Here is a 22,303-nt window from a genome sequence, read left to right as displayed (position 1 = left end):
GAGGGAGTGCAGAGCTGAGGGGCTGAGGATGAGGGATTCATGATGCAGGAGAGGGCTCAGGACTGGGACAGAGGATCAGGGTGCAGAGGGATGAGGGAGCTCAGGGTGTTGGAGAGGCTCAGGGCAGCCTGCCTTGCCATTACTGGAGGGTGGGTACTAGGACCCTGGAACAGCAAACATCATTTCTGCCCAATATCCCTCTATTCCAGCAGCAGGAGTAGGCAGGGGACAGGCGCACGCTGCTTTTTGTCAGGCAGGGACACAGCATGGCAGGGGGCAACGTGCAGGGGGAGGGGTGGCACGGAGGGGCCAGGGCCCAATCCAGGCAGGGCTAGGGGAAAAGACTCATTTCCAAATATTGTTGGAGCAGGGCCCCCAGCCCTGAATATTCCTGGAGCCCGAGCACCGCAAATGTATATAACCTGCTGCCTATGACCACAAGCCAACACAATATCCCACTGAGATTTGAACTCAAATTACAGGATTCAGAGTCCTGACTGCTGCCCATTACACCATGGGACCAGCTTGTGCTGCCTTCTCTGCACATCGGTGACCCTCATGGGCCTGGCTTGTGTAAGGGGGCTCTTGGCCCTTTACTAAAACTTAGTGTGTGTGTGGGTGGGGTTGGTTGGCTTGTTCTCAGCACCAATAGAAGGGGGAAGGATCAATGGGAAATCAGGACCCTGAGACTGACAGTCCCCAGGGACAATGGGGAGAGGCCAAAGCTACAAGTTAGCTGCACTGACAGGCCAGGCAGTGTAATGAGAGAGTCACCAGGCCAGGGGGTCCCATCCTCCATGTGAGCTGGAACTGCCTGGGCGAGAGTGGGGCAGAGCTAAGGAGAGAGCAGGAGGCCGAGAAGAGCCGGGGAGCAGAGCTGTGCAGGTGTAGTGCCAGAAACTGCTGCATGTAGGAATTTGCAACCTGTAGCAGTTACTGATACCTGAGGTTGTTCTTATTTGCTGACTTGCCCTAAATGGCTTAAACTTGACAGTGGTTTCTCTAGCAAAGGCCAGTTCCTGGCCCCTTGGTCCAGACATCCTCCTTCATATCAGGCTAGGGTGACCAGATGTCAAAGATTAAATATCAAGACACGGAGGGTGGAGCAAAAATAAAAGCTGGAGAGCCCCCCCGCCGCCAAGCGGCAGTGGCACAGCCCCATCTCCAACCAACTCTCGGCTCCAACACCCACTACATCCCCAGCTTCCCCATCCCCTCACTCCTGGGCCCAACCTGGGCTCCGAGCTCTGCAGCCGAGCCATGATCCGGGCTCCTCCTGCAGCTCCCGGGCAAGGAGTGAACCAGGCAGCTCCTGGCAGGAGCGTGTCCACGCCACTTGTGTCTCTGCCCCCCGCCCACCTGGGTCCTGCCTGCTCCGTGCTGCCCCTAGCCCCACTGCGCTGCCCCGCAGGCTGCAGGGCTAGAGAAGCTTCCACCCTGCGCTCCTGGCCATGGGCATGGCCTGTGTGCAAACCTGGGAGGGAGGAAGAATGCCGTGTGCTTGGGGAAGAGGCAGGGCCAGGGCGAGGATTTGGGGAGGGATCCAATGGGGCAGTGAGGGGATGGGGCTGGGGGCAGGGCCAGGGCCGGGATTTGGGGAGGGATCTAATGGGGGAATGAGGGGGCGGAGTTGTGGGGGGCAAGTATCCCTCCAGACTATGCCTGTGTGCCGGAGAAGAGGACAAAGTTATTTGTTTGTCCAGGGTCCCGATCGGTCGGGACGTGGGACAAACAAGCAAATATCAGGACAGTCCCGATAAAATCGGGACGTCTGGTCACCCTACATCAGGCTTCAAGTTGAGAATCATTTCCTATTCCCACTCTGTGGGAGGGGAGACTTTTAAACGCGCTCTCTGTGCGACTGCACATGTCTAAGCAAAGAGAACAAACCCCAAATCCCCCCCGTGCTTTGGGAGCCAGGTTTGCGGTGGGAATTCTGTAGTTCAGATGACTTCACACATGGCCATTGTGATTCTTTACCAGTTTCTCTGGCATTGGGGCATATTTTTTTCACTCCCAGCTCTGATGGCCGAGTGGTTAAGATGTGGGAGTTGAAATCTAATAGGGTTCTCCTGTGCAGGTGTGAATCCTGCTCACAGCATGGCCTGTGTTTTAGCCAGTCTCTCACCCGGGCAACACCTCTGTACAACCCCCTGAGACACTCTCAATTCTCTCCCCACCCCAAGTAAATCCTGTTCTGCTCCTTTCATAGAGATCCCTGGGAAACCACCTCACACTGTGTCCCTGAGGGGTCAGGCAAACTCTCAGCACCTGATGCCTCTGCCACTCACCTGGTGCCCCATAGATCAGCCATAGCCCTGGTTCTGCTCCTCTCTCTAGAGTGCGAAAGAAGCCAAGTCAGCGACTCCATGGGAGCTATGGGGCTGCAGCACCAACAGAGAAAAAATAGGTGCTCAGCGCCCATTGACAGCCATCTCCCCCCACCCACACACACACTACAGGCCTTGTTGACAAGCTCCTCCTCTTCCCTTTCAGTGCCTCCCACTTGCCAGTGATCAGCTGTTCAGTGGGGTGCAGGAGGCGCTGGGTGGGGAAGGGAAGAAAAGAGGTGGGGTGGGAGAGGAATGGGGCAGGAAGGTGCAGGAAGGGATGAGATGGGACGGGGTGGGGACAGAACCTGAGGAGGAAAGGGGGAGATTTGTCCCAATCCCCTCTAGGGCCAGCCCTGAAGGGAAGCACTGACTATTACAGAGTGTTAGACTGAAGATCTACAGGTCCCTGGTTCCTGGGCTTTGGCAGGTCCTGTCCTCCCTCTTTGTGCAGGGGTGGCTTGTTTTCTGGGAGCACAGCAGAGCCTGGACCCAAGGTGAGTTCCTGAGCTTGGGCTCTGCAGTAGGAAAACATAGAACAGGCTTCTGCCCCTAGTTGGCCCACCTGACCTTTAATAATGAGAACTGTCTTTCCCAACACGGCAGGAAGAAAGTGAGGCAGGGCAGCCCTCAGGAATGGTGCCAGAGGGCTGCTGGGCAGTGACAGGCAGGGATTGGGGATGGAAGCTCCTCTGTGCAGCTCAGCAAGGGCAGTTCCAGGGAAGGGGCATCTGTAAAAGTGACCCCACACACCTCTCCTCCTCTGGGCACCTAGAGAAGAGGCAGCTGGTGCTGACGGCTCCAAGGGAAGGCTTAAAAGCCACAGAGCAACTGAGGTCAGGGCTAGAGGAGGGCAGGACCATGCCTAGGTGTGGCCTTCAGACAGGCACAAAAACACCCAGCCAGCCTGCTCCCTGCCATGCCAAACACCCACTGAAGGTCACCAGCACGCAGGGCAGCTGCTGATGCTCTGTGGATAACATCACAAGTTGGTAGGAAAGCAGGGCCAGCCCCCATGGTGGGGCCTCTGACTGGTCCCACTCAAGGTGCTCACTTTTGCAGTGGGGCAGGATATTTTACACCAAGAGGCTTTTCCCCAGCTGGCGAGAAGCAGAGAAACACCCAGGCTCCGAAGACGCTATGTAGCAAGTACCCTCCAGCACAGGGACAGGCGCACACACTAGCCTGGGCAGCCGCCCATTTTCTCTGGCAAATCAGGAAGGGCAAAGGCTAGACTGGAAGCACCTGGGTCTCATGTCCCAGCCTTTGTGATGCCCACCCCCTAACTCCTTTCTGGGGCTCTAGCTGAAGCCAGAGCATTGGCCTGAGCGGCCAAGAAGAGGTTCCAGCCCTAAAGGGAGCAGAACTTTCAGCATAATGGTAAAACTGCAGAAACACAACCACCAAGGGACTCAAACTCTCAATCTTCTAATCCACACTCAGACACCTTAGCCATTAGGCCACATGGTAACACACAAAGAAACCCCTCCAAGCACTTCTTTGGAAAAGTCGGACATTGTGTTTCTCGGGTCATCTACTGAGGGGGTCCGAGACTCTGTGGGCACAAGAAGTCGAGTTCCCAGCAACACATGAGACTTAATTCTATGGAGCCAGGTGCAGGGCTTTGGCAGGGAGGCTCAGGCATGGGGGGATTGGGGTGCAGCGGATGGACCAGCTGTCTACGTGTGGAGATTTAGTCACACTGAGGCACAGAAGGAAGGAGGAGGAGGAATCCTGCTGACAGGCAGCAGATGTGCAGAAAAAGAGGAGGGGTTCCTGGGACTTTTTTTGCCTCTCTTTTGCCTACCTGCTTGCTCTTGTGGTGAATGGGGAAAATGGTCTCAACTAATTCAGTTGGTAAAACATCAGGCTTTTAATCTTAAGATCCAGGGTTCAAGCCCCTGTCTAAAAACTCAGCTTTTAAGTGGCCTTGTGTGCCAGGAGCCAAATGATTCCTGGTGCTGTCCACCAGCCACATGCGGTTTCCCAGAATCCATGGCCATTTCCTGGAAAGGTTCCTTTCCTCAGGAATCAGGAGAGAGGCCACATCAACAGGAACAGGCCTGGAACATGCAGTCTCTGGCTGGCAGGAAGTGCTGTGGGGCCAGGTGTTGAGAAAGCTCAGAGGGAGACCAGCAGAGATGAAGGGGAGACAGAGAAGCAAAGAGTACAGAGGGTTCAGGTCCGGCTATTGTGGGGAACTTCCCTGGTTTATACATGACCCTGGTGCAATTGGCCAGAGAGAGGATCTGAGTCCCCACCCACTTACCAGAGGCCTGCCTGACCCCAAGGATGCTCTTTCTACTCTCGTGTGTGGCAGAGTCCTCGTAACCCCAACAAGGCTGGGCCCAGGAATCTTGTCGTGCTCACTTGAAAAGGGCTACAGGGAGATCACAACCAGCGTCTCTGGAGTGTCAGGGCAGGTCACAGTCTCTCCTTCACATGTCCCAGGCCTCCTTCCCAGGCCCTGGCTGTGCTGCAGGGACACCATGGGCCGGACACTTGCTCTGGCAGTGGCCACATGCTCTAGGTGACAGGACCCTTGTTCCCAGTGTCAGCCCCCATGTAGGGGATATGATTCCCCCACCCCCGAAGGTCTGGCCTGCAAGGCCTCTGGATTGGTGGCATCTCCTTGTGCTGGGCCTTCTGCCCAAGGTCCCTCTCACTCTCCCAAGCTGCTCACTGCACCCACCTCCAGCCCCAGTGCTGCTGCGGCTCTGCCTCCATCTCCCTGGTCTGCTCCTCTGGCCTCTCTGGCTCTGCTTGCTGCAGCTCTTCTCCCAGCACAGATCTGCTCCCTGGGCAGCTTCTGTGGCTCATGCTGCTCCGGCTCAGTTCCTAGCATGGATCTGCTCTGGTTCTCCCTGGCTGGCGCAGCTTTTCTCCCCGCCTCTTCTCGGGCTCCTGCTTTCTCCTTAGCTGGGTCCCACTCTGGCCCAGGCAGTTCCAGCTCACACAGATGATGGGATCCCCTGCCCTGGTGACTCCCTCATTACACTGCTTGGCCTGTCAGTCGGGCTAACTTTGGAGCTTTGGCCTCTCCCCATTGCCCCTGGGGACTGTCAGTCTTAGGGTCCTGATTTCCTATTGATCCTTCCCCCTTCTGTTGGTACTGGGAACTAGCCAACCAAAAATCCACTGAGCTTTAGTAAGGGGCCAACAGTCCCTTACACGATCCGGCCCCACGAGGGTCACCAATGTGCAGAGACAGCAGCACAAGCTGGTACCGTGGTGTAATGGGCAGCACTCAAGACTCTGAATCCTGCATCCTGAGTTCAAATCTCAGTGGAACGTTATGACAAACCCCTAGAGCTCACAGTGCTTATCTTCCCTGTCTCTAGCTGCGCAAGAGCAAATCGTTCTCCTCTTGCTGGGTAACTTGCCCTCTAGAGCCTGGTTGTGAGGGCCACAATGGGTTGAGGCTCTAAAACTTGCTACTCTGGTTGCTGATACCTGCAATCCTGTGGTTTGAGCAGATGCTTGGGTTTGTCGCAGCTTTGCCTGATGCCCACAAGTTTGGCCATTTTGCTTGCAGCCACATGTTGCCTCTTGTCCACATGGCACTTGAAGGAAGGAGTGCCAGAGCCAGGCTTGATAGTCAGGGCTAGGCAGGAGGGAGGAAGAGTCCCAGGCTGGAGCCCAACACACCTTTTCTGCTCTGGGCACCTGGAGCAGAGGCGGCTGGTGCTGACAGCTCCAAGGGAAGGCTTAAAAGCTGCAGAGCAACTGTGGGAGGGGCAAGAGGAGGGAAGGACCAGGGCCGGCTTTAGGAAGTGTGGGGCCCAATTCGAACATTTTCGGAGGGGCCCTGTCAGGGATGACTTAAAAAAAAGTAGAAAAAAAAGCCTTTCATTTCTTTCATGTATTATTTACTGTCCATAACTATATGAATAATAAAATTATATATTATAGACATTGCATCATATATGCTGTTGTTTGGCTATTAATGACTGCCATTTCACATGTGTGGGTCCCCGCCACTCCCTGGGGGTGTGCACATGTGTTGGTCCCAGCTGCTCCCTGCCCCCCTCATTGAAGCAGGTGTGCAGGGTTACTGCCCTGGAAACTGCAGGGCAGCAGTGGACATGGGGCTGGCTGGAGGCAGGGCAGGGGCTGACTGGAGGTAGGGTCAGGCTGCAGGCAGGGCAAGGGGTGTGGGGCTGGTTGGAGACAGGGGGTGTGGGGCGGGCTGGCTTCAGGCAGGGTCGCAGGGGGGTGCAGCAGGGGTTTGCAGGTCTTGAGACAGCGGAGTGTGGAACTGGGTGGCTTCAGGCAGTGGGGTGCAGCAGGGGTTGACTGGAGACAGGGCAGAGGGTGCGGGCTGGGCAGGATGTGCAGGGCTGGTGCGGACAGCAGTGTGTGGTAGGCCGGCTGGCTTTGGGCAGGGCTGCAGGGTGTGGGGCAGGGGCTGGCTGTGGGCACGGGGTGCAGAGCTGGCTGCAGGCGGGGGGTGGGCCAGACTGCTGTGGGCAGGTCAGGGGGTGCAGCAGAGGCAGCTGGAACCCCAGTCCTTTAAGTAGCCCCCAAACCCCCTTCTATCCCACCCCAGACCTTTTAAATAGCCACGGGAGCGCTGGGGAATGCATGGGGGAGGTGGGGCTCCGGCAGCTATTTAAAGGACCGTGGTGGCAAAGACAGCTGGAGCCCTGGGTCCTTTAAAAAGCCCCCGGAGCCCCTCACTGCCTCAGGCTCTGGGGGCTATTTAAAGGGCCAAGAGCTCCAGCCGGAGTCGCGGGGCTTGCTGCGCTCCAGCCAGAGCCACCAGGCTTGCCGCACTCCGGCCGGAGCACGGCAAAGCCCCGCCGCCCTGCTCTCCCGGCTGGAGCCCCGGCCGGAGCGCGGCAAAGCCCCGCCGCCCTGCTCTCCCGGCTGGAGCCCCGGCCGGAGCACAGCAAAGCCCCGCCGCCCCGCTCTCCAGGCTGGAGCCCCGGCCGGAGCGCGGCAAAGCCCCGCCGCCCCGATCTCCAGGCTGGAGCCCCGACCGGAGTGCGGCAAAGCCCCGCCGCCCCGCTCTCCCGGCTGGAGCCCCGGCCGGAGCGCGGCAAAGCCCCACCGCCCCGCTCTCCAGGCTGGAGCCCCGACCGGAGTGCGGCAAAGCCCCGCCGCCCCGCTCTCCTGGCTGGAGCCCCGGCCGGAGCGCGGCAAAGCCCCGCCGCCCTGCTCTCCCGGCTGGAGCCCCGGCCGGAGCACAGCAAAGCCCCGCCGCCCCGCTCTCCAGGCTGGAGCCCCGGCCGGAGCGCGGCAAAGCCCCGCCGCCCCGATCTCCAGGCTGGAGCCCCGACCGGAGTGCGGCAAAGCCCCGCCGCCCCGCTCTCCCGGCTGGAGCCCCGGCCGGAGCGCGGCAAAGCCCCACCGCCCCGCTCTCCAGGCTGGAGCCCCGACCGGAGTGCGGCAAAGCCCCGCCGCCCCGCTCTCCTGGCTGGAGCCCCGGCCGGAGCGCGGAAAAGCCCCGCCGCCCCGCTCTCCAGGCTGGAGCCCCGGCCGGAGCGCGGCAAAGCCCCGCCGCCCTGCTCTCCCAGCTGGAGCCCCGGCTGGAGCGCGGCAAGCCCCGCCGCCCTGGCTGGAGCTCTAGCTGGGAGAGCGGGGCCGCACCGCGCTCCCGCCGGCACTTCGCTCAAAGGAGCGGGACCATGGAAGACCCCGGAGCAGACCGCAGCCGGGGACCGGGGTAAGTTAAAAAAAAAATTTAAAAAGTGCCTAAGGTGCGGGGCCCGATTCCCTGGAATGAGTCGAATCGGCCTAAAGCCGGCCCTGGGAAGGACCATGCTTATGCGTGGCCAACAGCCAGCCACAAAGACACCCGGTCAGCCTGCTGCCTGGCATGCCAACCCCCCTGAAATGTGCTTAATACACTCAGTGATCAGGAGGAAAACCTGTCAAAATGTGTGTGCGAGGAGAACCTGCTTGGCCTGGAAGGGAGCGAGGAAAAAGAGCGAGTGAAAAAAATAACCAGGGAGAGAGCGAGAGTGAAAAGAACATGGAAGGCAGAGAAAGAAATAAAGGGAGAGAAAAAAATAGAAAAAGAAGGAAAGAAAGGAAGAGCATGAAAGGTAGAGGGGGAAAAAGAAAGCAAGAACATACAAGCTAGAGAAGGAAAGGAATGAAAAAGAACGAATGAAACACAAGCGCTAGTTGAAGCTGGAATGGGAGAGTCAGAGAAAGGACAGACTGACCCGTTAAGCAAGGTTGCACCCCAGATTCTCCATGTTGGGGGCACAGGCCCCCTATTTCCATCCTGGCCCTGCTTGGGGGGACCATGCATAGGTGCCTATTGGCACCCCCATGCTCTGTGGAGGGGGGCAAGGCCCCCCATACCCTCAGGGCCGCTGAAAGCGGGTTCAGGCCCCAATGAAAAAAATTTTCAGGCTCCTCAGCAAGAGTGGACCAGCTAAATGGGGCAATGAAGCCAGGCCCTGGTCCCTTTTCTGGGCCACCGGGCCCCAGTAATCTGTACTGGCTTTCCCCTTCCATGGCAATGGTGGTGCACTCACGCACTGCCACGCCTTTTAGTATCATGACTATTTATCCGTACAATAGCAGCACCTACAGAGAGCAGGGCAGACTCAAACCCCTGTTGTGCCAGGGGCTGCACAGACAAAGAGACAGTCCCTGCCCCAGCTGATATCAGGGCCCCGTTGGGCCGGGCGCTGCCCAGACACAGTGAGAGATAGGCCATGCCCCAGAGAGTTTACAGGCTCCATATCCAAAAAGTGGGAGGAGAAACAGACGTCCAGGATCACACAGCAGCACTGAGAGTAGAACCCAGGAGTCTTGGCTCCTCCTGCTCTAACCACTAGACCCCACTCTGCTCCCAGAGATGGGGCTAGAACCCAGAAAAAGGGGGCGGGGAGTGGGGTCTAGTGGTTAGGGGAGCCAGGACTCCTGGGTTCCATTTCCAGTGCTGAGATCAGGCACCAGTGCTCCAAGCATGTGCTTGGCGGTGGCACTCCAGCCCCTGCCCCCCCTTTTTTTGGAGGGGGGGCGCACAAAAAGCCAGGAGCCAGCCCTGAACCAAGATGTTCCCTGTCAGCTGAGGCTTTCAGGCTGAGCTGGGACTGACCCTGCAATTCTGGCTTCAGTAGCAGGATGGCGCTCACGGCAGCCTGAGGTGCACAGGCTGGACTGCAGTTCAGGCTGCCCTGCCGCTGGGGAGCCGGAGCGTCACCCCCCTAGGGCGGCTCTAGGCACCAGCAAAGCACCTGCTTGGGGCAGCCCATTTGCAAGGGCAACATGGGAGCTGAGAGCCACTAGGGGGCTCTGGGAGCTGTAGTTTCTTCGTTCGTTCCCTGCCTATAGAGCCAGCCCTGGAGCAGGGAAAGAACTACATTTCCCAGCATTCCCTTGGCCACTACCAACTGGAAAGGAAGGAGGGGGGCCTCATGCGGCAGCGTGCTGTGAGTGGAGAGTTGCACTGTGCATGGCAGGAAGACCATATTTTAACATTCAAAAAACAGGACACTCCAGGGGGAGGGAAGCCCCACCCTGCCCCCATCCACTCCCTCCGACTGCCCCTTACAGAAAGTCCAACCCATCCAATCCCCCTGCTCCCTGTCCCCTGATCACCCCCTCCTGGGACCCTGCCCCTAACTGCCCCCCAGGACCCCACCCCCTATCTAAGCACCACTGGTCCTTGTCCCCTGATTGCCCCCTCCCGGGACCCCTGCCCCTAACTGCCCCTGGGAACCCCACCCCCTTTCTAAGCGCCACTGGTCCTTTTCCCCTGATCACCCCCTCCCGGGACCCCTGCCCCTAACTGCCCCTGGGAACCCCACCCCCTTTCTAAGCCTCCCTTCTCCTTGTCCCCAACAGCCCCCTCCTGAGACCCCATCAACTTCCCCCCAGGACCCCACCCCCTACCTGTCCCCTGACAAACCCCTGGGACTCACATGACTATCCAACCGCTGCCCCCCCCACCTCTGACCCGTCCAGCCCCCCCGCTCCCTGTCACCATGGACACACACTAATGCACAGCCATGAGCGTGCTGGGGGAGCTGGTCTGAGCAATTTGAAGTGACAATTCTGTGAGAACAGAAATATTGTGTAGTGAAGCAGCTGCACATCAAGTAGTTGTGGCTGAGTGATTAAGGTGATGGACTAGAAATCCATAGGGGGGTTTCCCCGTGCAGGTTCAAATCCTGTCAACTACAGAAGCATTAGTGTGTTGTTGTTGTTGTCGTCTTAGTGCCTGAGCATCCATGGAGCCAAATTTGGTCTCACTCTGAGGTTGTCTACACTTAAAATACTGCTGTAGCCCTGTGGAGTAGACAGTTGCTACAGTGAGGAGAGGGGTTTTCCATCCCTGTAGTAGCTGCATTGACAGAACAATCTTTCCTTTCATTTAGCACTATCTAACCATGGCTTAGGTCAGCTTAATTATACTGGTCCTAGGGTTTTTCACACCCTGAAAGACGTACTTGTTAGAGGGTTTATCCCATCAACCTCCCATTCCCTGGTCCTTCTCACGTGACCAGAGAGCAGCAATGCACGAAGCTCAAAGGTGCAAACAATTCAATGTTTATTGGGGTAAACTTCCAGCAAGCAATGATTCCAGTTTCCTTCCTCAGGATCCCGCTTCCCAGCTCTGACACCACAGAGGCTTGCCTGTGTCCCTGTTCCCCTTCCCTGTTGCTATTCCCCCTGTTGGCAAAACATAATTCCAATTCCCCTACCCCCATTCCCATTCGCATTCCCTCCCTTACATCCTGATTGACTGCAGACTATATAGTAAAACTTGAGTTCTGCTTAGCTGTGCCTTAACCAATCATTTTACTGAAATGTAACTAACCAATCCTAACATATTGTAACATGTTTATCTAACCAATTATACCCCACTGCCTTAATTGGTTTACACCCAACAAATTAATTATACAGCAGACAGAAACAATCACAGCACCAGACAGAGATTATACAGACAAGCAATAGCAAAGTGGGGACTACAGTGACAGAACAACAAAGAAATGAGAATTTCACACCCCACCTATTGACCAGTGACTTGTTTCCAGATAGGATGCTATCCTGGTAGAGGCTGGTTGCTTAACTCTCTGGCCCCCAGGGCAGGATTTTGAGGTTCACCATTACTCTCTCAGAATGCCAGAACCCATCTTTTGTTCACTTAAAATGTGAGCAGGGAGATTCCAACACCTCAGAACTCATGGCTCTCCAGGAAACATGTAACTTTAGGTCCAGGTGAGTGTGTCTAAAAATCAGCTGTGCTGTAGAAGGTCTCTAGGAGTTGAAAGAGATGTGCCATCTCGACCTCCCTAAAGAGTTCATCAACTATTAATGAAAACTAGGATTGATAAGTCATATTCTTTGTAGTATCAGGATGGTGGACTGGTCTAAAGTGCTAGTTATAAGACTCTTTTTCTTCCAGTCCCTTGGGTGTTCTGGTCTCTGCATGGAGACGTGGTTTCACATCCCACTCCTGACATTACAATTTAATTCTATCTGGAGAAAATGGCCTCACTTCAATCTCCTTTGGAACAATAGAACACCATTTGCTTAGCTTTTCTATTCCAGTAGCTGTGAGAGAAGCTCCAAACCAGGGGGAAACAGTGCCTGTTCTCTCGACTGATCAATTTTTTGTCTTCCTTCATTCCAAGCCATTTTCTCAAATACATCCATATTTCCCACACTTTTATGAAACATTAGGCTCATCATTTAATTGCCACTCAACTGTACTTATGAAGTGAAGTGAAACACAACATTTTTTGGATATTCTTGCAAAAGAGTTTTGCTTTCTGATCTGGAATTAAACAGGGGCTACCTGAGGGGGACAATGCTACTCCCTTTTCTTGACTCATCCAAAAAACATATGTTCATGGTGCCCTTTGTTTCCCTGTTTTTCAAACACCTGTTGGGGTGGCCTAGGGATACTTGGTCCTGACTCTCATGGTCCCTCCCTGCCCTACCTTTCTATATGATTCTGTTGTGTGGGTTTGTGCTGTGTTGTCCCACACTGAGCTGTTTTGCACAATGTCACTTTGCACTCTGATGCATTGTTTCGTGTTGTATGGTTTTTGCACTGGCTTGTGTTGCACTGGTTTGAGCTGAACTCTTTTGCAGTGCGTCATTTTGCCCCATGGGGCGTTCATTTGCATGGTGCTGAATTGTCGGGCTTTGCACTCCTACGTGTTGTCACTTTGTGCTGTGGAATGTCAGCTCACGCTGAATTGTTAGATGTTAGATTGTGATGTTTCCACTTTTGTTGTTGTATATATTGTATTGCGATGGCATCGAATTATAGAGCTGTATGGCTGCAAGGGCCCTGGAGAGGTCATGAAATCCAGTCCTCTCTGCTGAGGCAGGGCCAAGCAGAGACGATGCATTGGGGGCATGTGGGATCAAGTGCCCACAGCAGCCAGCCCAGGCAGGGAGCAGAAGGAGGGAACCAGAGCCAGAGCAGGTTGTCTAGGGGACCAAGTATATGCAGAGTATCCTTGACAGAGGTTTGTTCAACCTGTTCGTAAAAACCTCCTAGGACAGTGACTCCACAGACACCCTTGGGAGCCTATTCCAGAGCTTAACTACACTCAGAGTTAGAAAGCTGTTCCCAACATCTAACGTGAATCTTGCTGGCTGCAGATTAAGCCCATTACTTCTTGTCCTACCATCAGTGGACATGGAGACCAATTGATCATTGTCCTATTTATAAAGACCAAACCTTTCCCTCTGCAATCATCCATTAAATGGTTACTATCCTCTCTTCTTGCCTAGGGTACAATGGAAGAGGAGAAAATACTCTCTTAACATAGGATGCAAATGTCAGTTTGTTCTCTCTTCATGTTTTACTGAAGCTCAGAGAGAAGAAGAAACATGACCTGCCAAAGAGCATAGAGAGTTTGTTTCATTTTGATCTGTGACTATTAGCAGAAGAGTGACACCTAAGGGCTGTCGCTACCACCCACCATGGGGCTTGGATCTATGATGGTGGGATTAAGAGCATCATGCTCTACCAACAGAGCTAGCTAGATTTAAAGTCAGTCAACTGCCCAGACGCAGTGTAGAAGGTGCCCTGAAGGTTTTTATTTGTGAGCTGAGGTTCCCTGTCTTACATTTGCCTTCTTTCCTGGTTTGTTATGTCTCCAGCGAGCAAACCAGAGCTGTCACAAGGCTGGTTAGATGCTGCTTTCTAGACCAGAGAGCTGGGGTTGATTTAGCATGCTGCCGCCATCAGCTGGTCAGAGCAACCAGGGCGGGAGGTCGGAATTTAGGATTCTCCCACCAAGGGGAGGTGCTGTTGGACTCATCTAGGGGGAGAGTCTGAAAAAGATTCTCGGTTCCCAGAGAGGGGGCAGAAAAGCTGGTGCCACACACATTTTCACAGGGAATCAGCGCCCCCCTTGGGAAAAACTCAAAAGAAGCCCAATCCCAGGAGTGTCAGAGAAGGGAATCACTGTTTGCTTTAAGAGATGGGTGAGGGAAACCTGCAGGTCCTTAGATCCCTTCAGCACCTGATAGAAACATTTGTGAGGAAAGTCTGGGGAAGCCAAGGAGGACAAGGAGAGGGAAAAAGGCCTTGCAGCTGTTGTGCAATCACCATGCTCTCAGCAGAAGGGTCCAGGGAGCTCTGCTCTCAGAACACACAAGATGGCAAAGTTCAGAGCCCTGTTGCACGGAGTCAGACTGCGATCAGCTCACAGTGAGAGGAAGCAACACCCCTCCCTTGGTCTCTATGCCAGAGCTCCTATCATCTGAGTGTCCTTCCTGCAAGAGTCGGCTGCTGAGAGGGTTGCGATGGGGTAAATGAAGACAGAGGAGGATTGTTCCTCCTGGGTTTTTTTTGCGTGGCTCTGTGATCCTGCTGGAGGAAGCATCCTTAGAGTTTATTTCAGTGGCTTGTGTTGGGCTGATGTTGTGACCCTGAGTACAGGGGTTCCTGTACTCTCTGTTCTTAACCCCTTAGGGAGTGGACAATGGAGCAGTGTCAGAAAGTGGATAGAAAGTAGCCTAAGAAAGTGTAGCATAAGTGAGAAAAAAAACATTGTTATTAGCTCCCTGGTGGTCTAGTGGTTAGGATTTGGCACTTTTACTGCCAAGGCCTGGGTTCAATTCCCAGTCAAGAAAAAATTACTTCATTTTTAAAAAAAAGCTTCAGTTATTCTTCCCTTGCAATGTAAATAAATCTGTGGCTGTTTCCTGATTCCCCCATCTTCCCAGTGTCTCCATGGCAGGGATGGCTCCAGGCACTCGGGATGGCCCATGGAATGGGGAGGCTTCTGTGGCTGTTGGGTCCTCTCAGTCCCTCTTGGAGGGAAAGACTCACTGCCAAAAGTAGCAGAGGTAGAGCTGCTGCTGATTGCAGCTTTTTTATTTTTTTTTTCTGCTTGGGGTGGCGAAAACACTGGAACTGGCCCTGCTCCATGGAAGACAATTTGTTAAATCCCAGATGAGTGGAGTTAAATCAGTTCTCAGCCTGAGTCCTTAGGTCTTAATCCTGAGGATATTGTCCCATCATGGGGCCATTTCCATCCTCTCTTTCCTACAGAAGCACAATTTTCCTTGCACAGCCACAGGAACAGCAAGATCTTTCTCCGTCCCTTGTGCAAAGCAGGGGGCCAAATTCCATGGAGACAATGGATGAGTTGGGGCCCTTTACACATCCAGCCCTGGCTGTGAGATTTTCCCTCCCCTCTTTCTTTATGCCCCTGTTGTTATTTCATGGATTGTCTGGGATGGTGGAAAAGCTGAGTTCACTCCAGGTGGAGGGTAAAAAGGACCCTCAAAGTCTCAGGCCCCAACCCCTGCTACCAGGATCACTGAGGTGCTGGGGATTTGATTAGGAAAGGGACTGTGTGAATTGTCAAGGTGGGGAATGAATAACAATCTACAACTAGATCCACCTCATTAACCACTGACACAGGCTAATCCTGCTGCAGCTAGAAGGGAAACTGGGAGTGATTCTTTGCTGTTCAGCCATGGAAACAGTGACCCAATTGCACCACAGTGAATGTGCTGGGGAAAGCTGGACTTTACAGGCAGGTGGAAACATCTAGAACTCCCCACCCCACTTCTGCTGCCAGGGTGAGGTGTTGAGCTGCTCACAGCATCCCCCAACATGACCTTGCAGCAGGGGATTGCAGCACCCCCCCCCCAACCAATGCAGGGAAGAGGGCTGAGTGTATCTCTGCACCCTGAGTCCAGGGCACAAACTCTCTCTGCCCCACACATAGAATCTGGCCCTGCTGAAAAGTGACCCCTATGAACAAGTAGCCTCCAGGAGAGCAGGCCTGGTCCTCAGAGCGGGGAATGGGCTTCTCGTCAAGCTTATAGGTCACTGGATGCACTGAGAACAGGAGGGCTCTGAGTATAACCCATAGCAAACACAGCCCATCTGGGGATATAGCTCAGTGGTAGAGCACATACTTTGCATGTATGAGGCCCTGGGTGCAATCTCCAGGTTCATTTTTTCACCTTGCTGCTTTGCTCATGCCCAGAGGGGATGTGGCCCACCAGTCTCCCTGCACCAGTTTCAGTCCTGCTCAGTGAGGGGCAAGTGCCAATTGCATGGAAGGTCTGGGGAGTTTCTGCTCTGAAGTCACCTTGGTACATTTAAGATTCCCACCTGCTGTGCTGCTTGAGACAAGGGTAGATGAGAAGGGCGAATCCTCCAGCACTGGAGGGAAAGGTCCCATCTGCTCAGACCGAGAGGCAAGGAAACAGAGGGGCAGTAAGTGCTCAGAGAGGGGATAAGTCAGTGATTTACACCCACCAGAGGACACTGTCTTTTTGAGTATTACAGGGGTAGCTGCGTTAACCAGGATTTGTAAAAAGCGAGAGTCCTGTGGCACCTTATAGACTAACAGACGTACAGGAGCATGAGCTTTGAGGGGTGAATCCCCACTTCATCAGATGAATGGAGTGGGAATTCTGTGACTGGCTAGCCAACTACAAAAGCAATTTCTCCTTCCTTGGCTTTCACACCACAACTGCTAGAAGAGGGCCTCATCCTCCCTGATTGAACTAACCTCCTTATCTCTAGACTGATTCTTACCTGCATATTTATACCTGCCCCTGCAAATTTCTGCCACATGCATCCGATGAAGCAGGTATTCACCCATGAAAGCTTATGCTCCAATACGTCTGTTAGTCTATAAGGTGCCACAGGACTTTATGTCTTTTTGAGGTGAGTGCAGCTTGCTTGGGAGGTGCTGAGGATGGATAGAAAAAAGGCTGGAGTTAATGACAGATGAGACCACAGAAGGGGAAGGGGAATGGCAGCCCCACAGAAGGCCCTGGGTGCTCAGATGCCCCAGTTATTGCACCCTGGCCTGTCGTAGAGAGAGAAAAGACACCGAGGGACCCAGCCCCCCTAACAGTGATCCCATGGACAAGAACCTGGTTGGGAGTGAGGTGAAGGTTCCCTCTGGGCAAAGTGGAGCTGAAATCCCTCAGTGTCCTGGAATTTAAGCAATGGAAGCTTCAAATCCTGCACGGGGGTGGGCTGCGATGCATCAGCAGAAGGTTGGACTGGACAGGGGCGGCAGGTTTGTATAATTTTTGTTGGTGCCCAGAACGGGACCAAGTCCTGCTGCACCCCACACACACACCTGCCTAAGGCTCTGGGAGGGAGTTTGGGTGTGGGAGAGAGAGCGGTTGGAGTCTGGGAAAGAGTTTGGGTGCAAGGTCTGGGGTCAGTCAGGGGGTTGTGCTGCGGGAGGGTGTGCAGGTGGCAGGCTCTTGGAGGGAGTTTGAGTGTTGGTGTGGGGTCTGGCTTGGGGTTGGGGGTGCAGGAGTGGATGAGGGGTGCAGCATTTACCTCGGACATCTCCCGAAAGCAACCTGCACTCCCTCTGACAGCAGCCCCTAAGCAGGAGGGCCGGGGGCATCTCTGAGCATGGCTGTCCACAGACTCCACCCTTGCAGCTCCCATTGCCACAGTTGGCAGAGTTGGCACTTGGGGTGGGGGCAGCATGTGGAGACCCCCCGCACCCCAAGTGCCGCAGGGACGTACCAGCCGCTTCCGGGAGTGGTGTGCCACATGGAGCAAGGGTGGGCAGGATGCCGCTTTAGTTCCCTTGTGTTGCTGCTGGTGGTGGCAGGGGTCCCCGGGCCCTTTTAAATTGCCCAGGGGGCAGCAGGCGGGACCAGGGGGACACTCCCAAGGGCCTAACGTTGCTTTACACAACAATAAATCTTCGAACAGGACAGAAATGAAATGGCAGCAGAACCTAAGGAATTAAAAGCCTCCAGATCCTTGTGTGTCCACTGACTCCAAACGGAAACTGTAATTTGACTCTGTATCTGCAGCCTGTAAAATATCAGGACAAAATCATTCCAGTGATCGTGACCCTGGGTTTGAGGAGGCTTTGGTCTTATTAAAATGTAACTAGCATGTTACACTTGTGTTTTTAAAGGTGGCTTCCCCAAGCAATCCCAAGTTGTTCTTCCCACAGCTGGCTGATGGGGGGCAGCAGGGGATCTCTCCAATCTGAGGGAATCTCTCTGGGCCCCACTGTTAATTCTCCATCCTTTCTCCCCCTAATCACAGACACCCCTCCCCTCCCCGATATCAGTGTTTTAGAGAGATCCCTCCCTCCCTTTATGGGATACAGACTCTGTGACAGAGACTGAGTGGGGCTCCTCTCTGCATGGCCCCAATGGGGAAGGAAAGAGACTGGAGGCTGAGGGGAGAAGATGGGCAGAAGGAGTCAAATGGGGCTAAACCAGAATAGAGGAGTTTTTCTTCCTTTTAAAATGTACTGGAGTCTCATGGCTGAAAAGCCGCATCTTGAGTTAGGTTTGATGCATCAGCCTGACAATCGCCAAGGCAAAGGTGTGACCCACAAAGACCGATAACTGCCTGCTTCCCAACTTTGTCTAAGAAGCACCTGCACTGTTGGATCAGGTTAGTGCAGAGGGGGATACTGCTGGGGTTATGAATTCTACCCTCATCTGGAGCCCTGGTTTCTATTCCTTGTGTAGTTTCCCCAACTTACTTTGCTTAATTCCCATGGAAAGTGCCCTGCTAGGAAAAGGAGAGTAAGTTCTAAAATGTGGCAGTAGGTGCACAGCTTGGAAACATCCCCCCTGTGCTGCCATTAGTTCCACTAGATTGTCCTTTGGCAGCATGAATTGATTTATTTGCTGCTGTGAAAGCTGCCAGGAAAAGTCTCTGGTCACCGAGCTCCCTTCTTCCAGCACATCCCTGGCTCCTTCCGTGCCCCAGTCACTGCTGTAGCAGGGTCCTATGTGCACTGAGCCTAAAGCTTTTGGAATCACAGATTTCTAGGGTTGGAAGGGACTTTTCCAAGCCTTCTTAGCGCAATTGGCAGCACATCAGTCTCATAATCTGAAAGTCCTGCATTCAAGCCTTAGAGAAGGCAACGGGTTGTTCTCTGGTTCAGATTTTCTACAGGAAATCAGAGTAAAGAAACTAGAGGAGAGTGGTTTCTAGACACCCTCCCACCCATCTAACACACACACAGATTTTTCTAAGGCATTAACTTTTCCTTCTTTATGGAGCTTGTATTCTCCATAGAGCAAAATAAAACAAAAACATGCAAGTCCAAGCCTAATACAGCGTGAAACTCAATACAGATCAAATCTCACCCTCAGAGATCTTCCAATAAGCTTCTTTCACAGACTAGACTTATTTCTTGTCTGGGCCCAATCTTTTCACCAGGTATAGTCCTTGTTCCAGCTCAGGTGATAGCTAGAGGATTTCTCATGACTGCAACCACCTTTCTTCTGTTCCACTCCCTTATACAGCTTTAGTACAAGGCAGGAATCTTTTGTCTGTCTCCTGGGGAAGAGCCCCAGGTTTAAGATGGATTCCTGTACCAGGTAACATGGTCACATGTCCTGGGAGACCCCAAGCCTTCATTCTTCCTGGCCTGACTCACAGATGGTACAGGACAGAGCCATCTGCAGTCTATTGTCCTGGTTAATGGGAGCCATCAAGAGTCCAAACCACTATTAATGGCCCACACTTTGCATCATTACAACAGGACCTCAGAGTTATAGTTCATATTTCTAGTTTCAGATCCAAGAATGATCAGTTCATACAAATAGGATGAACACACACAGTAGATTATAAGCTTTGTAATAATACCTTACAAGAGACCTTTTGCATGGAGCATATTCCAGTTACATTATATTCACACTCATTAGCATATTTTCATAAAATCCTATGGAGTGCAACGTCACAGCAGGGAAAGGGTTTTACTGCGGCACCTGGGAGCAGTTGAGTTTCATGTTCAGGCTGTGGTATGAGTTCCTCCAGGTTTCTCGTAAGCACACAGGGACCTTAGCGGGTGCTCTCGATACAGGAATGGCCCAGATATGATAAAGTGATGGGGATTGCATTTTCCTTTTTTATTTTTGTATTTCCAATGACATTTCTGTTTGTGATCTCGTTTTGCTTTTGTATAACTGTGTTTTCTCCTGGATTTGATATTTAACTAAAAAAAGAATAAAGCCTCAGGGCACCAGATGGAGGAGCAGGCTGGGGCTAGGACTGCTAAGAGAGCGAGATTAGCAGGTTTTCTGTATTGTTTTGTCTTCATTTTCATGACTAGTTTCTCTTGTGTACTAAATGTGTTTCTTTCATGTGTGAGCCTGGCTAGCTCAGTTGGTAGTGTGTCAGGCTTTTAATCTAAAAGTCCAGGGTTCAAGTCCCTGCTCAGATGAAGAGGGAACCATTCCCCTCAACATGAAAAAAGGCATCTCTCCAGGATGACTGAAGGGGCAACTTCCTCACATGCCCACTGGCCTCTCAGTCTGGATAAAGAAAGGCCTCTGGGAGCTGCAGCAAACTGCTGCATGACAACCTGGTGAGTAAATGCAGGGCTGCCTGTATGGGCTCATCCACACCAGAACTCAGCAGAGATCTGGGGGTTCCCTACTGGTCCCATGGTGTAAGGGCCAGCACTCAGGACTTTGAATCCTGCAATCTGAGTTGAAGTCTTGGTGGGATCTGAGGACAATTCCTGCACCACAAACCCTGCTGGGTCTTCCAAGACTATATCTTGCTTTCTGAAAGGCCATGAAAGCCTGTCTTTTCCCCACTAGCTGTTGTGACTTGAGCGCAAGAGGGGATGTTTGATCCAGAAGTCTGGCTGTGCCTGGAGTCCTGTAGGTAGTGATGCGAGCTCCATTTCCTCTGAGTCCTGAAGCTGAGCTGCAGCCTGGCCTAGGAGGCAGCCCTATTGGTTGACCTACTGGCCCAAAGTCACTTGGGCGGTGTTGGTGTCCCTAGGAATGCTGAAGGGCCTAAGGGAGGGAGGCTCAGTACTGCCCCCTATCAGTTAGAGCGGAAGAGGAGGGCTGCAAGAGTGGGCAGGTTGAAGGCTGGGCCTTCTAGCATTCGGTTGGGAACATGGTGGGAAATGCAGACTGGGAGAAATGGTTGCAGGCCTGTGAGGAATGGTTTGGCCGGTGGCGTAAGTGGATCATGTCATTACCTACAAGGTTGTGATGCTCAAGACCCATCTGTGGGGAATTTCCTCAGCCATGTGTTTCCCCCTGCTCCACGAGTGCTGCTGAGACCAAACACGATGGCCTTCCACCTCTTGTGGGGCAATAGGACGTCCCTACCTACTCAGGAGAAGTGTGGCTTTTCTGCCGTATTAGAAGTGGGGTTGTGCCTGGTGAGCTTTGAAGCCTTGTACAGCTCTACTTTTTTGTGTTTCAATTTTCAGTGGTGGCTGAGCTGGAGGGCAGTTCAGGCCCGAGGGGAATGGTGGGGCAACCACAAAGAACCCAACTGACTCTTCCGATATGGCCGTATTTTTTTTGACCCCATCGGATGCAGCACCGGGTATTGGATGGCTGATGGTGGCAGAAGGGGGAGGAGTAGACTCATAGACTCATAGACTTTAAGGTCAGAAGGGACCACTATGATCATCTAGTCTGACTTCCTGCGCAATGCAGGCCACAGAATCTCACCCATCCACTTCTATAACAAACCCCTAACCTGTGTCTGAGTTATTGAAGTCCTCAAACTGTGGTTTGAAGACCTCAAGCTGCAGAGAATCCTCCAGCAAGTGACTCATGCCCTATGCTGCAGAGGAAGACGAAAAACCTCCAGGGCTCTGCCAACCTGCCCTGGAGGAAAATTCCTTCCTGACTCCAAATATGGCAATCAGCTAAACCCTGAGTAAGTGGGCAAGACTCACCAGCCAGCACCCAGGAAAGAATTCTCTATAGTAACTCAGATCCCAACCCATCTAACATCCCATCACAGACCACTGGGCATACTTACCTGCTGATTGAGAGGTTAGGAAGTCCCCCTCCAGTGTTCTTCTATTCCCACCTTACACCCTACAGGATTTTCAGTGGGTGGCTACGTGGAAGGTGCTTGCAGGATGGCTTCATCTGCAACAGTGGCTGCCCTCACAGCAGTGGCAGCCACAGCAGTGAGCCCCCCCGTCCTTTGGCTCAATCTGAACAGAGGTCAATGTACCACTGGGTGTGATAGGCCAATTTTAGGGAGCTTCCTCTGAAGGTGAGCAACTGTCCCCAGAACTTACTGACAGGCGCTTTAAAGTATTTGCATTTGTGCACGGCCAGCATGTGCAAAGCAAAGGCTGCCCACGGGCACTGTGTCAGACTCTGGCACTGCTTGAGACAATGGACCATCTTCAGCCACCAGGTGACCCAGGATCTAAGGCAGGAATGGGGTGAGGAAGCAAGTCAAGCTGAGCAAGGCAGGCAAAAATTCATCTCGCCTTCATGGGCGCTCGCAATGATGCCCTTTTTGTGTGCCAGGGCTGACAAAAACATCCCAGACAGAGAAGCAGCAGGCTCAAAAAGTGCCCTTAGGGTGCTGACTTAGCTCAGTTGGGAGAGTGTTAGACTGATAATCTAGAGGTCCCTGGTTCATTCCTATGCTTTGGCATGCTCTTTGTGTGCAGCAGTGGGTTTTTCTCTGGAAGCACAGCAGTGCCTTTACCCACCACAAATCCCTCATTTCAGGCTCCCAAGCAAGAAAAGACAGCGTGGACTTGTGCACCGAGTTGGCCCACCTGACC

At 53.4% G+C, this 22,303-nt stretch overlaps 2 non-coding genes across 2 annotated transcripts; both read left to right on the top strand.

Annotated features, from left to right (window-relative positions):
- Positions 1-10,393: 10,393 nt before the first annotated feature.
- Positions 10,394-10,477, top strand: TRNAS-AGA (transfer RNA serine (anticodon AGA)). Its single transcript has one exon. It is a non-coding gene; the product is annotated as a tRNA-Ser (tRNA).
- Positions 10,478-14,324: 3,847 nt separating this feature from the next.
- Positions 14,325-14,396, top strand: TRNAK-UUU (transfer RNA lysine (anticodon UUU)). The gene has a single exon. It is a non-coding gene; the product is annotated as a tRNA-Lys (tRNA).
- The last annotated feature ends 7,907 nt before the right edge of the window (positions 14,397-22,303 follow it).

The sequence above is a fragment of the Gopherus flavomarginatus genome, assembly GCF_025201925.1.
Source record: "Gopherus flavomarginatus isolate rGopFla2 chromosome 13 unlocalized genomic scaffold, rGopFla2.mat.asm SUPER_13_unloc_1, whole genome shotgun sequence".
Lineage (NCBI taxonomy): Eukaryota > Metazoa > Chordata > Testudines > Testudinidae > Gopherus > Gopherus flavomarginatus.
This window is presented reverse-complemented; position numbering and strand designations above follow the sequence as displayed.